Source organism: Physeter macrocephalus, chromosome 18, assembly GCF_002837175.3.
Source record: "Physeter macrocephalus isolate SW-GA chromosome 18, ASM283717v5, whole genome shotgun sequence".
NCBI lineage: Eukaryota > Metazoa > Chordata > Mammalia > Artiodactyla > Physeteridae > Physeter > Physeter macrocephalus.
The window spans coordinates 61,052,531-61,068,250 of record NC_041231.1 but is presented as its reverse complement, the minus strand read 5'-3'; the positions used below and the strand labels follow the sequence as shown (position 1 = coordinate 61,068,250).

General features: G+C 42.4%; 1 protein-coding gene and 1 non-coding gene across 2 annotated transcripts in view; one reads left to right on the top strand and one right to left on the bottom strand.

Moving 5' to 3' along the window:
• The window catches only part of NEK10 (NIMA related kinase 10), a 325,365-nt gene that overhangs the window by 139,978 nt on the left and 169,667 nt on the right, over positions 1-15,720 (bottom strand). The gene's annotated exons all lie outside the window — the stretch shown is intronic.
• LOC112062350 (U6 spliceosomal RNA) lies at positions 3,991-4,096 on the top strand. Its single transcript, XR_002890680.1, has one exon. It is a non-coding gene; the product is annotated as a U6 spliceosomal RNA (small nuclear RNA).

Below are 15,720 nucleotides of genomic sequence, written 5' to 3'. Positions count from 1 at the left end.
GGACAGAGCCCTCATGCCTGGCTGGAGCACCAGAAGCCTTTAATCCACATGGCTCAGAATAAAAGGGAGACAAAATAGAAGGGAAAGAAAGAAAGAAAGAAAGAAAGGAAGGAAGGAAGGAAGAAAGGAAAGAAGGAAGAAAGGAAGGAAGGAAGCAAGCAAGAAAGGAAGGAAGAAAGAGTGGAAGGAAGGGAGGAAGGAAGGGAGGAATAAAGGAAGGAAGGATGGAAGGAAGGGAGGAGAGAAGAAAGGGAGGAAGAAAGGGAGCAAGGGAGGAAGGAAGGGAGGAAGAAAGGAAGGAAGAAAGAAAGAAGATAAAATAAAGTTATTATAATAAAAAATAATTATTAAGACGAAAAATTTTTTAAAGAAAAAAAAACAATAAAAACCCGGTTCGGTCAGAACCTTAGAGCAAATGGTGAAAGGAGAGCTATACAGACAAAATCTCAAACAGCAGCACACACTTAAACACTCACAAAAAGAAAAAAAGGGGAAAATAATAATATATCTTGCTCCCAAATTCTACCTCCTCAACTTGGGATGATTCATTGTCTATTCAGGTATTCCACAGATGCAGGGCACTTCAAGTTGATTGTGGAGATTTAATCCTCTGCTTCTGAGGCTGCTGGGAGAGACCTCCCCCTCTCCTCTTTGTTCGCACAGCTCCTGGGGTTCAGCTTTGGACTCGACCCCGCCTCTTCGCGTAGGTCATCTGAGGGCGTCTGCTCTTTGCTCAGACAGGACGGGGTGAAAGGAGCAGCTGATTCGGGGGCTGTGGCTCAGGCCGGGGGGAGGGAGGGGTACGGATGTGGGGTGAGCCTGCGGCGGCCACGGGGTTAAAGGAGCAGCTGATTCGGGGGCTCTGGCTCAGGCCGGGGGAGGGAGGGGCACGGATGCGGGGCGAGCCCGCAGCGGCAGAGGCCGGCATGACGCTGCACCAGCCCGAGGCACGCCACGCGTTCTCCCGGGGAAGCTGTCCCTGGATCCCGGGACCCCGGCAGAGGCGGGCTGCACAGGCTCCCGGGAGGGGAGGTGTGGAGAGTGACCTGTGCTCGCACACAGGCCCCTTGGTGGCAGCAGCAGCAGCCCTAGCGTCCCACACCCGTCTCTGTTGTCCGTGCCGACGGCCACAGCTCGCGCCCATTTCTGCAGCTCCTTTACGCGGCGTGCTTAAACCCCTCTCCTCGCGCCCCAGGAAGCAAAGAGGCAAGAAAAAGTCTCTCGTCTCTTCAGCAGCTCCGCGCCCGTTTCTATGGCTTATGTTTTAATCTACCGAGAACTCAGAAGATTTGTTTCATATTTCCAAAAGCTCATGAAGCAGGTGCTGTGAGTGCTCCACCCATCACCCCCTCAGATCTCTTTTCCATTTCCTGTTTCCTGTGTGCTTTCACTCTCAACAGCCAGTGTCTGTACTTCTCTGGAGGACAGCCTTCATTTTTCCTCAACAGATAACTACTCAGTGTAGAGGAAAACTCTTGTAAGAGTAGAATTTACTTAGTTTATTTTTCTCATCATTACATCTCTTCCTTCATCTCACTAGAGACCACACTCTTTTCATCCCCACAGGCATGCCCCTTTGCAATATGGCTGTGCCGCTCCTCCCAATAAAAGATGGAGTCTATTTTGTACCCCTTGAATCTGGGCTTACCCATATAACTTGCTTTGGCCAAGAAGACATCAGGAAAAGTGATGCAAGGAGAGAATGGAAAAGCACTTACTCTTTGTGGCTTGCTCTCTCTTCCTGCTCTTGAAAACCCTACGATCACAAGCAGGTGATTGAGCCCAGGCTTGCCTGCTGGATGATGAGCATCACATGGCTCAATTACCTTCAGCACCCCTACCCACAGCCACTCTACCACCATATCCATCAGTGAAGCCTTTGAAAACCAGGTGACCACAATGCACAGGTGAGCCCAGACAACACAGATAAGCAATCCCAGCTCAAACCAGCCCACAATTTGCCAGCGCACAGTATATTGAGAAGAAGAAGAAGAAGAAAAAGGTTATTGTAACAATCCACTAAGTTTTGAGGGCCTTAGTCAAAGTTAACTGACATGACAGCTTTCATCAGATTCTCAAAGCTGTCCATGCCTCCCTGAAAAAGACAGAGAATCACTTCTCTGCAAGAGAACAAGAAAGGGCAATAAAAGACAACACAGTTGCCAACTATCACTTTGCTTCTGGGGTTCAACTTCAAATATTCTCTAAGATAAAAGAGTTTCATAATTACAATTAAAAGCAATGGCAAACACAAGACAGAGTCTGATTTCCAAAAGCCACACAAAATGTTCTGTTATGGTCTAAATTGTGTCCCCCCAAAATTCATGTGTTGAGTCCCAACCCCCAGTACCTCAGAATGTAACCGTATATAGATAAGGCCTGAATGAGCTGATCAGAGATGCCATTTGGGTGGCCCTAATCCAGTGTGACTGGTGTCTCTATTAGAAGAGGAAGAGACACCAGGAGTGTGCGAGGAACAACCACAGGAAGAGGCAGGAAGAAGGTGGGGCTGGCATTTGCAAGCCAAGGAGAGGCCTCAGAGGAAACCAAACCTGCCAACATCTTGATCTTGGACTCCAGCCTTCAAATAAATTTCTGTGGTTTAAGCCACCCAGGCTGTGGTATTTTTTATGGCAGCAGATTCTATGAAAAAAACCTATTCATGTGTTTTTCATCTTTAAAAAGAACCCAGCCTTTGGGAAATATGGCTAAAGTAATGATTCAATCATTACTTATTTTGGTGATTATTGTTTAGAAAACCATTGTAAAATAATTCACTGTCTTGTAATAATTTCCAATTTCTCTACTTAAGGTGAGCCCAACCACATTTAAAGATATACAGAGTTACAGCTAGCAATGCTCACTTAAGAAAAAGAAGTTAAATAGTACACTCACACACACACACACACACACACACACACACTTTAAAATGGGTTTTCTCTTTCCCAATCAAAAATATTACTCTGTATTTTAAAAACTGGATATTCCTATGTGATTTGGTCATCTAAAATCTTTTAATGGTAAAGTAGAGCATAATTTATATGATATTTAATAAAAATAAGGGCTTTTCTGGTAAAGATTAAACATATGCAATTAAATGTGTAAAAAATTACAGCCATTATAAGTTGTACTTCAATTAAAATATTATCATTTTTATTATTGCTGACCTAAAGTACATGGTGACTATATTTAATAATAATGTATTGTATACTTGAAATTTTCTAAGAGAATACATCACAAGTAATGTGATAATTGAATCCATTGAAGTAATAGATATATTAATTAGCTTGGTTGTATAATCATTTCACAATGTATACAAATATCAAAACATCACATGTAAACCTTAAACATATACAATTTTTAATTGCCACTAATAGCTCAATAAAGCTGGAAAAAATTTTAAGTGAAGCCAGGGATAGTATAGTTAGGTAGATGGCAAGGACATTCTTTACTTATTACTATATTTTAATAAATAAGTCAACATAGCTCATAATCAGCAGCCTTTGAGAGGGGGCTGGAGGAAAGTTTATCTAAATACTACCTCTGTTTTAAAAAGGCATAAATTCACAAACTGATAATGAAAACAAGGTGAAAGAAAGATGAGGAAGGAAGGATGCTTAATATAATTTTTTTAAAAGACAAACTGTTTAGATTTTTAAATTCCATTAGTAGTCCCTCACTGATGTGAACAATTAGGTTGCTAATTGCCAAAGATTCTTATTTACTCATTATTGAGGTAAACAAGGAAAGTATTGAATCTAGATGTTTTCAAACAGTTTAAAATATGAACATTTTGCTATTTCACAAATAATTCAATACTATGATGATTTATATAAGTTGGGAGAGGGGACTTCTTTCCTTTAAATACAACAAAGTACATTTACAAAGTAAATGAAATGAAATGATATGTTAAAAGGTTCTGAGTGTAGACAGTATATTCTTCTTTCCTACAGTGGTCATGTTGTCATCTTTGTTAAAAGTTTGATTATTGTGCTCATTTTGTCAGCACATATACTAAACTTAGAATGACACGTGAAAATTAGCATGACCTTGGTACAAGGATGACATGCAAATCTGTGACTCATTCCATATTTTAGAGGCAGTAAGATGACAGGCAAAAGATGAGGACTATAGTTAATAAAGTTGTTTCCCATAGGGGTAAAGATTAACAATTTTGATACGGCTATACATGTATACCAGAATTCAACAATTAAGTAAATGTGTGGCAGATGGCAGAAGCCAGGTTTCTCACTATTGGAGTGGAAGAAAGGTTACAGATAAGCAAGGAAAGGAGTAGGGGTACTCTACAAGGAGGTAACAGATTAGAGTTGGAGACAACAGTATAAACCCATGTTTAGCTTAATATTAATATAGATGGTTACATACGAAAATATTTATAGTTATGTGAATATACACAGGTTACTATGCACATATATATCCTTGTTCTGTCAGATGAAAAGGCCTAGAATTGATGACTTCCTAGTAGCAATGAGCACACTTAGCATCAGATCTTGGTTTTTAACACCATTCTCCAATAAAAAGAATCAGGACCATTGGAGAAATGACTGATAATAGGACTGGGGCAAGAAATATACTAAATGAACCTGAGCATCTTATAGTTCCAGAAAGTTAGTCTAAAAAAAAAAAAGCACAATGGTGGGGGTATGCCAGAGGGATATGGAAGACAAATCAACCAGCTCCCAATGGCCAAATGTAGAAAAGTTTGAACAACAAAATAAACAAAAATAAAGTATTGTATTAGTCAGCTTGGGCTGCCATAATAAAATACCAATAACGGGGTGGCTTAAACAGAAATAAACAGGAATTTATTTCTCACAATTCAGGAAGCTGGGAAATCCAAGAGCAAGGTGCTGGCTAATTCTGTTCCCCAATGAGGGCCTTCTTCCTGGCCTACAGATGGTTGCTGTGTCCTCACATGGCAGAGAAAGAGAGAGAGAGAGAGAGAGATTGAGCAGAGTTTCTGATGTCTCTTCTTATAAGACCACTAATCCCATCATGAGGGCCCTGCCTTCGTGACCTCATCTAAATCTACTTAACTTCCCAAAGGCAACAATCTCCAAATAACATCACATTGGGGTTTAGGGTGTTAACGTATGAATTTGGGAGGGGGACACAATTCAGCCAACTGAAAGTTTTATTAGATTATAACCCAGGGTATAAAATAATTATCCATGAGTCCATACTGATATAAATTTTTTTAAACCGAATAAATAAATAAACAGGAGGCAATAGACAAATCTCTTGAAAAATTACAAATAATTTATGTGGAGACTCCACCTTAAGGAGATGAAGCATAACTCCCCAATCCTTAAGTTTGGGGTGCATATAGTGACTTTCTTTCAAAAAGTACCTTGGGGCTTCCCTGGTGGTGCAGTGGTTGAGAGTCTGCCTGCTAATGCAGTGGACACGGGTTCAAGCCCTTGTCTGGGAGGATCCCACATGCCGCGGAGCAACTAGATCCGTGAGCCACAAGTACTGAGCCTGCGCGTCTGGAGCCTGTGCTCTGCAATAAGAGAGGCCGCGATAGTGAGAGGCCCGCGCACCGCGATGAAGAGTGGCCCCCGCTTGCCACAACTAGAGAAAGCCCTCGCACAGAAACGAAGACCCAACACAGCAAAAATAAATAAATTTTTTTTAAAAGGTACCTTATAGAAAGAAAAAAAAAAGAGTAACTTTACAGTAAGAGACCTGATAAACACTATCTCCAGCCAGCTGATCAAGATTAACATCAACAGTGTTAAGTCATATTGATAGTATGTACCCATAAGATAAGAGAATGGCAGTTTACACCTGTGATCTTCCTCCCCAAACATATTCCAGTCTAATTATTAGAAAAATATCAGACAAATTCCAATTGAGGAAATTCTATGAAATACTTAACCAATAATTCTCAAAACTTCCAAGGTCATTAAAAACAAGAAAAATCTGAGAAATTGCCAAAACCAAGAGGAGTCTAAGGAGAAATAAAAGATTACCTGGTCAACAAGTATCTGTAATATTAAGATGATAGGGTTTTTATTCTTAGAAGAAAAGGTATATGATAAATTGAAAATGAAAATATTTGAAGCAAGAAAACAAATCACTTCTATCAAGTATACACATCCATTGTGCCGCCAATTAATCTTATTATCAAACATAGCATGCTAAAATTACAGGCTATTTCCTCTCCTATGTTACATATACAGTTGACTCTTGAATAATGCAGGGTTTAGGGGTACTGAGGTAGGAGACAGATGGGCCCCTGGGCCAGACAACTGGTGTCTGTCAAGTGGAGTAAAACTGAAGCTTTGTTCTCACCCAGACACTCGAAGGACAAAGCTAGTGGCAGAAGCTGACCTCTGCTGAAGTAAAGAGATAAGATGACCACTCCTGAGGTCAAGGAAAACTTCCTGTCTGCACATGCAAAGGAAGGCTCCTTGGGGGTCAAAAAGGGAGGGGGCGCCACCCCATAATAAGTGTGGACATACACCCACAGGCCTCTGTGCTGGGATCCATCTCAACAAAAAGTTGCACATGCATCTGGGGGAGGGTCCTAGGACTGGTCAGGTGTGGAAAAAGAAACAAGATAATTAGCCAAAGGTAAACAAAGACCCGGAAGGACTGTCTTATATACAGGATTTAAATCACCTCTTTACTGTGCTCCTCCTCATTAGAGAGGACTCCCACACCCCTTCTCTCTGGGTGTGTATTTCTGCCTAACTTCTGGCTTAAGTAAAATAAACTGTTTCTTTGTGTGCTCTTGCATAAGTTGCACTGTGTCTCTAATAATAAACTTTGTACCTGTTTTTACAGTTTTTGCCTCCTTGAAACATTCTTGCTTTCAATGGGGGTAAGAGCCAGGAGAATTTTGCCTCTAGCCACTAGCCCCTGGTGAACTAGTGGCTAGGATTCCTGGTTTTCATCCAGGCTACCCAGGTTCAATTCCTGGGCAGAGAACTAAGATGTCTCTTCAGGACTGCTCACTGTTGTCTCTCCGAGACCAGTATGACCCTCCATACAGCTGAAAATATTTAATTTATAGCTGATCCTTGGTACCCGCAGTTCTGCACACTCAGGTTCAACCAACCATGTCGTGTAGTACTGGAGTAAAAACTCCACTAGTGAAGTGAAAAAAACTAGTGAAAAACTCATGTCTCTGAAAAAACTCTCGTAGTTCAAACCTGTGTTGTTCAAGAATCAACTGCATACAACATGTCATCAAAGATTTTTAATTTTTCCTTTGAAGTTGATATACTACCTCCTCTTTTTAAAGACTTAATTTTTTAGAGCACTTTTAGGTTTACAACAAAATTGAGAGGAAGTTATGGAGATTTTCAATATACTTCCTTCCCCCACATCCCCTTTCTTTTTTATTCTTGTTAACAGCAGGCTTAAATCATCTCACACCTGGATTATCACAAAAGCCTTACTCCCTTAAAAGTGTTTTCATTTGTTCATTCACTGAACAATTATTTACTGAGCACCTACTATATGCCTCTCTTTCAGAGAGTTTTGTTTTGAAAGAACAGAGAAAAGTGGGTCAGTAGCTGGAATAGAAAGGGAAGAATATGAGTTTTTGGTTTTTAAGATGGGAAAAAAATGTCAGTATGCTAGTCAATTAGTAGGAATGAGTCACTGGAGGCAGAGAAATTAATGACGCAGAATTGACAGGGCTTGTCTGGAGGAAATGGTCCCCACTAGGACAGCAGGAGTGCAGGCCATTCAGGGGCATGGGGGCAGGCAGCTGGGAGGACATGGAAGAAAATCCTGTGGAAGTTCTCTTCTGAAGTAGGGAGCAGAGTCGCTAGTGTAAAGGTGAAGTTCAAACTCCTCCCTCTTGCCATTAATCCAAACCTTACTCAGTCAAACACCCTCTCCACAGAAGCCTCTGCACACACTGATTTCCCATTTCACTAATCTCCTGATGCCCCTTCAACTACCCATGTCCTCCGCCAGGTTTGCTCTGCTATTCCCCATCTATGTGGCAGCAGGGGGGGGTTAGAGGGGGGTTGTGATAAACACTGGATTCCATCAAAACACAGATTATTTGCCATTCATTCATTAGCACTGTGAATAAAAAATGTTGCCTGCCATATCAGCAAACAAAGGATGCTGAGGCCATTAAGCCCTCGCCACTACCACTGACCCCTAGGGTGAGCCCTGAGGGGACCCAGGCTGGGAAAGAACAGGATACTGGCCCCAGATAGCTAAGGTGTATATTAAAGGAATGATTTCAGTAAGCTCAGACTCTTGTGCTTCCCATACCTAGACAAGCACTAAATTCCTTAACTTGAGATGTCTGGTTTTCTTTTATTAACAGTAATCTTTGATGTTCCGACTATTTTGCAAAAAACCCTATATATCCTGGCTCCTTCCTTACCTCTTGGGAGCAGTCGCTCAGACCTATCTGAGAGGCTGCCTTCCAGGCTGAAGTCCTCAGTTTTGTCCACCAAGAAAAAAATAATTCTCAACTTTTAGGTTGTGTATTTTTTTCAGTCAACAGTACAAAACTTGAAAATATATATCACTAGGTAGGTTATAACAGTAACTAAGGAAACATAAGTTTACTCATATGACAAGAGCATACACATCTTTTGTTAACTGTATATGAACAGATATGAGAAGAGGCCTTGTTAATTGGGGAAGTGCCATACACGTGACTACTTTGCCAGTGGCCAACAATTTGGTCAGAAACGACCTAGACAAAAAGCATTCAAGTTAAGACTGACCTAGTTCAAACTCTGACACAGATATATATAAAGGCATAGGAACTTCTAGCTAGCTATTTTTAATTTAGTGGTCAAGAAAAAAATCTGGTGAAAATGAAAATTTCTTTAGAAAATGAGAAATTGATCACCAATGAATATTCCCAGTCATTGGATTTTCCATATATTGATAATTATTTTGCTGTTAAAAATTCTTTTGCTTTCTTATTTCAAGTTAAATTTTAGCCGATTATATATGCCCTGTGTTATATGAATTAGGGAGAAGCTGGAATTTGAATGTCTTAAAAAAAGAAGGCTGGTTAAATAAATTATGATTTATCGAGACAATAAAATGTAATTCAGATATTAAAACTGAAGGTACAGGAAAGCATTCATTAACATCAGTGTGTGTGTGTGTGTGTGTGTGTGTGTGTGTGTGTGTGTGTGTGTGTGTGTATGGTCTGCATAAGAAAGGATTTGATATTGGGATACCAAGTTGTTTTCTGTGAGTTTGTTCCCCACCTCAGGATTAGTAGGATTATGAGTGTTCTTAATGGAATTTTTTTCTTTATTTTCAGCAATGAGAATCATAAAAATTAATAAACAGAAACCTAATATAAATAGAGTCAGGAGACCAAAGTGGGGGTTCTCACACCCTCTGATGACAGCAGAGCCCAACAGGAAGAAGAAAGACTCCTTTCCTGGCCAGGATTCAGCCAATGACAAGCCCTGGACTCTTTGTTTTCTGCAGTCTCCTGACTTCCTTTTCCTCCCTACTGTTGCAATAAAAATAGAGGTGAGGGTTTTTTCCCCCTCCTGAGAACAAGGAAAATAAAGGGAACAGTGAACAGGCTAGAGAAGGAACAAGCTGAAAGAGTTAATCACTCATAGTTTTATTTTAACTGTTACTAATCTGTAGTGTCTGTAAATAGATTTGTACTTCACAAAGCTAACCTATCACTCCCTAAGTCTGTGTAATTTACATCCTGCTCCTGGTGTGTACATTCTCTGCACTCTCTTGTAACAAATCACCCCTGTAGCTTTTCAGAAAGAAAGTCGCAGGCCGATAAACCAGAGATAAATGGTCCCAATTACTGGGCTGCCTGACGCCAGCTATTACTGTTTTGAAATAATGCAAAAAGAAGAAAAATGCAAGACCTTCACTACTTTGATCCTTATCATATACCCCAGACTGCAAACCCCACCTATAAAATCCGCTCCAATTCCCCAGGGAAGGGGGCACAGTTCTTGAGGCACTAAACTGATGTGTTTTCGCCTTTGCCTGGCAAAGGAATAAAGCCATCTCTCTTATCCTCTAAAATCTCTGTCTCCATATTTCTGTTCGGCATTGGTGCACAGAAGCTGAGAGGTCGACAACACTATGAAGTGTTCTCCTTACCTTTTTGTGTAGAGACCTGCATGTGGCTTGCTATGTCTGCAGACCTCGAACTGCAATTCTCTGCTGATCCCAAATAAACCCATCTTTGCTGGTAAAAAAAACTAAGCCTTTTTGTTTCAGGTAAACATTTTGGTGGCCCACATAGGGATCAGAGAAGGCCCCTGACAGCTGTGAGGCTGGTGAGCAAACAGTTGTGGTACCCTCAGATGAGCCCACTGTCACTCACTGCCTTTCTCACCAACCTCGGAGGTTGAAAGTACATCTTTCTCCTGGATCCAAGCTCAGGCCCTCTTTGCATTTGAAGCTCTCCAGGCTTTATTTAGTATCTCTTTAAAGGTTTCATCTTTCTGGTCAAGGCCCTGTTCTGTATGTGAGTACTTGTTTGGCAGTTGGGTCTGATTTCGAGATCAGACTATTTCACTGAAACAGGCTGAGATGTTCAACCTATTCCTTTGGGAACAGGGGTTGTTTCTCTGTAATGGTGCTGGGTTTTTCAGCCTTCAGCCTATTCCTTTGGATGCCTGTGGAGACTGCCTAAAATAAAAGCCTCAGTCAGGCTCCTCCAGGACCATGCTGTCTCCTCCTTAGGACCAGCTGGGATTAGCTTACAAGCTGTTTAAATTATGCTACTTGTGCTGTAAACTGTTTAAGCTGTTTGAAAATTGCTCTTTACTCTAGAGGAAAAACCTCTAAGAAATGGGATTCCAGTTATCTAAGTATTTTGAAGATGTCTCCCCCATAAGGACTCTGGCCAATTTTATGTTTAAAAACCATGGCCCTTCCTCGTGCGCATTTCTAACTAAATGGACTGACCTGACCAAAGGCAATTTAGAACATCAATGGCCATTATGGGGAACTTTTGAAATCCTCAAACCGAATTTCCTTAAATCCAGATTGGACTACAGTAGCTCAAAAATTTCCAGAACTAAGTGGAATGCTGATTTTAACTGGTATTTTGAGGCTTCCCAATGTTATCAAGAGTCTCGAATTGCCTCTTGGTAAAATAAGATTTTAAGATTAACTAAGGCAAACGAATATAAAAAGATAAAATGGCTCCCAAAGTCTCAGGTTCCTCTCCCTCAGCTTCTTTGTCTCCCTCTGATGACATCTTGTCTCTGCGTTCTACGCTGCACATGCCTCCCCTAGACCGTCAGTCCCCCCACACTGCTGTAGCAGAAACTAGATGAGACACCCCCCAGGTTGTTAGCCCTTGTTCAGCCCTTATTCTTTCCGATTTTTTCCCCCTCTCTTTCTTGTTTAATTGCACTCTGAAAATGACTGCCTTCCAGTTAAAGTTGTACTGTGCACCTGGTATTTACTTCTCCAAGACAACACTCCCTAACACTCCTTTCCTTTGTGAGCATTCTTCATTCTAGAAAGAAGGTCACAGAACGATAACCTCGAGGACCACAAGAACCTGTTCCAGAACCACATGACACCAGCCCTAATGATCTCAATGTCTCCAGGAGGAAAGAAGAATGCAAGACTACATCACCCTGGAACTTCCCTGGTGGTCCAGTGGTAAAGAATCCGCCTTCCAACGCAGGGGGCTCGGGTGCAATCCCTGGTTGGCCCGCATGCCACAACTACTGAGCCCACACGCCTCAACTAGAGAGCCCGCGTGCCACAAACTACAGAGCCCATGCGTTCTGCTTTCCTTTGTGAGCATTCTTCATTCTAGAAAGAAGGTCATGGAACAATAACCTCAAGGACCACCAGAACCACCTGACACCAGCTCTGATGATCTCAGTGTCTCCACCAGGAAAGAAAAATGCAAGACTTCATCAGCCCCAATCCTTATCTACAGCCCTATTTTCCACCCTGAAACTATAAGACCCTTTCTTATTTCCCAGGAAGAGGGGCACAGTCTTGAGGGTGTTAGCCTGCTATGGCCTCCTTTGCCCAGCAAAGAAATAAAGACACTCTTTTTGACTTCTCCAAAGTCTGTCTCAGCGTCTCTATTTGGCACAGGTGAACAGAAGCCAGGTTTCGGCAACAACACTAATTCTCTCACCAAACTTCCCTTTTCTCTGAAACTCTCCCCTCTCATTTTTCCTCTGAAGTTAACAGAAATGGTCCCTTTAATATCAAGCCTTCTGAGGATCCAGAGGCTAAACCTTTAATTTCTTATATTCCCTGGACTGAAGCTGAGAGCCATAGTCAAGGATTTTCCCAAAGTAACTAAAGATCTATACAGATTTGCTGAGGGACTTAATATAGTCATTCAGACTTATCAACCTGGTTTCTCTGACTTATATCACCTAGTTCATGTGCTTGTTGGTAAAGGCCAGGCCCAGTATCGGATGAAAATTGCTAATTGGGAAAGTCCTGAAAGGTCTCTAGAATTACAACTGGGAGCCTAGCCCCCTAACTTATTATATGATCACACTCGAGCAATTGCTAGGTGACTTCAATAAGCAATTTCTAGGGCTTTTCCAAAGCCTGTTGATCAGAAGAAAATTCAGGCTTGAACACAAAAATCTAATGAACCTGTTCATGACTATTACAATAAACTTCAGACTGTTTCTAAAGAAAATTCTGGTCTTCCTTCAGATGATGATTCTACCTTAGTAGCTTTTATATCTATGTTTATTAATGGGCGGAACAGGGACTTTTCCCTTTTAGTAAAAAGGACCAGGATAGAATGGGAAACTATGTCCACTCCAGATTTAGTTAATGGCAAACCAGCTCTCTTGTACTCAAATGGGTCACCTCCAAGGAAGGTCGCCAAAATTATTACTCTTCCACTCTAGCAACTGAAGGCTCCTAAACGAAACCAAAACCCTTCTAGTTTTTGCTACTATCACAGAGAGCCAGGACATTGGAAAAATGATCATTACAAATCTACACTTTAGGTGCCTTCAGGCCTCTAACCAGCCTTTCCATCATCCTCCCAATTCTCAGTGATGGGGCTCTGAGGAACTACAGGGCCTCTTCCCAATACTCCTCCTTAATTGACTTGGAGAAACATTTTTCCAGATTGGGGATGAATCTCTTCCAGTCCTGGCTGACACTAGAGCCACACTCTTGGTGCTCAACCCCACTATTATGAAGCAGCCCCTGCCCTGGAGTACTAAAACACTTCAAATAGTGGGATCTCTAATTGAAGCAGGAAAGACAGGGCTGAGCCCAAGGACAGCCTCCTCATGTATAGGCATTAGGCAGTCCTGCACATTTGTCTCCTGAAGCCACCATACAAGAGCTGTTTTCCCTTAAACCATCCCTTACTAGTCGAGCACCACACATGGAAGGTCGTACAGGGTAATCAGCAACCTGTGCATTTTGATTGCACATGCTCCACAGTTTTCATGGTCAGAGTTTCTTGCTCAGATACTACAAAGTTGCTGTTTTAGATGCCATTCCTCCATGCCTCATTAAGTGCAAAATAAGGAGGTGGCTTTGCCTTCTGCCTAATGCCTAGCATGAGAAGGCTGTCCTTGGGCCTGGCCCTGTCTTTCCTAACTCATAATGAACCTCAAGAGGTTCCTGTCTCTGAACCTATTCCTGTTTGTTTAGGCCCTTTGAAAGATACACACCCTTTTCTCCTTAGTTCCTCCACTCGTACTCATTTATTAGGCCTAGAATTCTTAGAGAAGTAACATGCTGGAATTTCTTTCTCCTTAAAGGGGGAAATAGTTCTATAAATTGACAGTAGTCATCAGAGTAACTCTCCAGGTGAATTAAATGACCCCTCTACATCTTTTATTTGTTCCATCTCTGATGGTACTAGAGCAGATTCTGGAAATACTGATCATTTGTCTCTACTAAATCAGCTACCACCTTCCTTATAGGCAAAATCTCAAACTGATGTTGGCAAAATTCCCAGTGCACCTCTCATCAACATTCAAACAGATCCCTCAAACTAGGGCACCTACCAGGCACCAGTGGGGGACCACGGACACCTAAGGGGATGGGAGGAACCCCCAGTGACCGGGTAGGATGTGGGGCATGGGGGGAGTCAAGAGGGAGGAGAAGTGGAGGCAGGACGAGATTGGCGCCCCTGACGGGTGGCTGGGGGAGGGGAAGGGATCCCACACCCAAACGGGGAAATTGGGGAACCATTGGAGGGCAGAGGATCAAAAGGGAGCGTGGCCAGATTTCCCCTGCCCACTTGGACCCCCAGGAACCTGTTGAGGTCCTGGGCCTGATCCTCTGTTCACTGAGGCCCCCTCCAGCCCTGCAGGTCCTGAGGGAGTGGGAGGGCGGGAAGGGGGAGCAAAAGTAAAGGTCGGACCTCCAGGACCCACAGTCCTGAGGGGTGGCTGGGGGAGGGGAGGAGTTCCTATACCCAGTGGGACCCACCCACGGTTAGGGATCCAGCTGTGATGGGGGAGACCCTGGGGGAGACAGTGGGGGAGGGGTGTGAAGGAACGGAAGGGAATGGAGCCAGTACTTTCCCTGTCCACTTAGGCACTGGGGAGCCTGTTGGGCTCCTGGGCCTAATCCTCTGCCCTTGGAGCCTCCCTCCTAGAGTGCAGAGCCCAAGTGCTGCCCCTACACCCCTACTCAGGGCCCTACCTCTACACTCAGAGACCCCCTCCAATGAGCTGGGCCTAAACCCCATCCACATACCCTCACTTAGGGCCCCACCTCCAAACTCCAGAACCCCACACTCCAGAGGCCCACCTTTCGACTTGCTGCCTCTCCCCTTCTGCAGAGGTCCTAAGCAGAGGCCCTGCCCCATGCTTGAACGTTGCCCTGCCCCACCCAAACCCACGCCCCTGCCTAAGTTCCACCCTCCACCTAAATTCCGCCCCCATAGTCAGGGTTTTATTATTTTTTCTTTTCTTTTTTCCTCATTTAGATTGGGGTTCTGTTTTACCTTCTTGATTCATTGTTGTTGAATCTTTTATATTTTTATTTTTCCTAAAAAGTCTTTTTTCTAATTTTATTTTATTCTTTATATTTTGTTAGTGATCTCTCCTTTTGGCTTGTTCACCCCCACACACACGTTTTTTTTCTGTTGTGGTTTTATCTTAACTTGTTGCATTTGTTTCAATTAGAGTTTTATTTTCCCTAATATATTTTTTATCTTTCTAATTTTATTTTGTTTTTTATTCTTTGATATTGTACTGCTCCTTTTCTTCTTTCTTTCTTCCTTTTTTTTTTTTTTTTTTACCACGCCACAAAGCTTGCAGGATCTTGGTTCCCAGGCCAGAGGTTGGGCCCGAGCTCCTGTGGTGGGAGCTCCAAGTCCAAACCACTGGAGAAAGAGAGAACCTCAGACCTCAGGGAATATCAATCAGAGTGAGGCCTCCCAGAGGTCCTCACCTCAGCACCAAGACCCAGCTCTATCAAACTGTCTGCAAACTCCACTGCTGGACGTTTCAGGACAAACAACCAGTAAGACAGGAATACAGCACCACCCATCCAAAAAACAAAAAAAGGAACGACAAATAAATTTGTTACAGATGAAGGAGCAAGGTAAAAACCTTCAAGACTAAATAAATGAAGACAAAAGATGCAACCTACCTGAAAAAGAACTCAAAGTAATGATAGTAAAGATGATCCAAAATCTCGGAAACAGAATGGAGAAAATAGAGGAAACAATTAACAAGGATCTAGAAGAACTAAAGAGCAAACTAACAATGATGAACAACACAATAAATGAAATTT